Raw genomic sequence first — 2,399 nt, 5'->3', positions numbered from 1 at the left:
AAGGGAGGGTGAGCTGGCATTCACTCCTTTGGACTGGGGCAGCTCACCAGCAGCAAGGTTGCCAGCTCTGTTCAGATGATTTTATAGCTCCATTTGCCAGTTTTTCTTGGTTTCCAGTTCAGTGGGTCAGAGAAGCCATGGCTTATGAAAAATGCAGTGTGCGCTTGCTGAGAAGTAGGGTATCAAATATTGGGAACCCAATGACATCATGATCACAAGGCATTTCAGAAAATCCCCACAGAATTGTTTCTCCCACAAGTCCCTGTTGCTCAGTGTTTGCAGAGCACACGTTGTATTAAGACAGCACAGTGCTCTGCTCTCTCCTGAGGTGAACAGTGTCACCGGCTGAAAGGCAGCAAAGTCTCAAAGCCTCTGTGATGCTGTAGGACTGGGTCTGGCTTGCCTGGAGTGAGGGAGCAAGCTGCATGACTGCTCCACATCATACATACCACTAGGGCTGAAGGAAGTGGCAGTGAAAGATATTTGGAAATCTTTTTTTTGTTCAGCTGTTCCCTAAAGTTTTAAGCATTTGTTGTGTGGGCTACAGTAGCTCCTAGAAGTCATCAGTTGGGGATAAAGGTCTGGTTTACAGTAAAGTTTTATCAAAGCCATCGTGTTGTAGGCCTCCTGTGTTCTGCACTGTGCTCCAGCAGAGCAGAAATCAGCTGAGTGCTACCTCAGCCTTGGGGACCCCCCCCCAAAAAAAAAGGAAAGACACGGTTTATTTTCACCCCTTGGTTCCTCATGGTCTGTGAGCTGCGCCAGCCTATTTTCACTTGCAGTATGAAGGGATGTTCTTGTCTGACAGTTCATTACGTGTTTTGGTTCCCTGAGGCTTCTCCTGGTCACTTTCATAGCTGCACTTGTCAGACTGGAAGGTCATTTAAATGGCAGGGGCTTAGCCACTGGCTTGTGCTTCTTCAGCCCAAAAGAGATCAAATGAGCCTTCAGATGATGTTGCAGAGCAACACCCTCTACTTAGCATCTGGAGAAGCCACAAATGTGGGACCCCAGGGCCCCTCATATGAGGCAGTAGCAATGGGGCACTTGGGGTGCCAGTTGTACTTCTATGGTCACAGCTAGCAGGCTGTTCCCTGCTAGCCTAGTAGCAGGTGTGTCCCTGATCATTGGTTGGGAATATCTGTGGCCATGTGAGACACCCAGTACCGCAACATTGGGTGTGCTGTCGACTGTTTCTCCAGCACAGGGTGTGCTGCCTACATCCTCACAGCTTGGAGGCGTGAGAATAAGGGTGGGATGCTTAAGGAGAACCAGGCTCAAAAAGCCCCTTTGCACCTTGGTGGCTCCAGGCCCCGCTCAACCCACTTTACAGAAATAAGACCCCTAGTAAGTTTCTTAGGTACCAACCCTGCCACACAACTGAGTGATGCTGCATCAATGGAAGAGGTTTTGCAAATGCTGTTGAGGTCTCAAATGCACCCATCCACCTGTCCTTGCTGCTGCGTTGGGGGGCCGACCCCCCGTGTGACCCCACTGCGCTGGCTGGCGGCCCTGGAGGCCCGTTTCCGGCTCGCCCCGTGGCACACGCCCGGCAGCCATCCCGCGGAGCCCGAGCGCCGCAGAAGCTGCTCGGGAGGCTGGTGCGGCGGACACAGCCTCAGACCCAGAAATAGCTTGAGACGCGCAGACCCCGCACCCAGGCGCTCCGCCGGCAGCTCCCCGTACCGAGAGCCGGAGCAGCCGGGGCCGCCGCGGAGCCGCCGGCCGCTGCCTTGCCCCCTCCTCCCCGCGCGGATGCCGCCGGGCACACGGTAGGCAGCGCGGCGGGGGGCTGCCCGCCCCGGCTCTGGGCGAGGAGGCGGTTCCCCCTGCAGGCCCCGGAGCTCAGGCCGTTTTTCGGCCCGGTGGCCGGCAGCACAGGCTCCGGCACACGGACATCAGCGAGGCGGGGGTTGAAGCCCGGGGACCGCGTCCTCTCCGCCGCAGCGGGGCGGGCGGGGGGGCGGAGCGGCGGCGGCCCCTTCCCCTGCCGGTGCCGGGCAGCCCGTGGCCGGGCGGCGCGGAGGCGCCGCGGGGAGGAGGGAGGCGGCGGGCGAGGGGCCCGGAGCGGGGCCGGGAGCCCCCCAGCAGGTCAGTCCGGGGCGGGGGGCGGCCGCGGGGCGGGAGCCGCGGTCCGGGTGCGGGGCTCAGCCGGCGACTGCAGCGGCAGCGGGCGGGAGGCCCAGCGGGCAGCGGGGCTCAAGTGAGGGGTGGCTGGGGGGGCTCCTGGGGTGCAGAACTGGTGGGGGCGTCCTGCCGGTGGGGTGATTGGGGTGGGGAGGAAGCCGCGCCGTGCGTAGGGCTAATCCCGCCCCACCCCCCGTGTTTAGCTGCGCCTCCGGGGTGGGCCTGGCTGTGGGACTGCGCTGGAGGATGCTCACGGCAACTTGTGTGACCTC

The sequence above is a fragment of the Streptopelia decaocto genome (assembly GCF_964273445.1).
Source record: "Streptopelia decaocto genome assembly, chromosome: 7".
In the NCBI taxonomy this organism is placed as follows: domain Eukaryota; kingdom Metazoa; phylum Chordata; class Aves; order Columbiformes; family Columbidae; genus Streptopelia; species Streptopelia decaocto.
Note: the sequence above shows the minus strand (reverse complement) of the source record.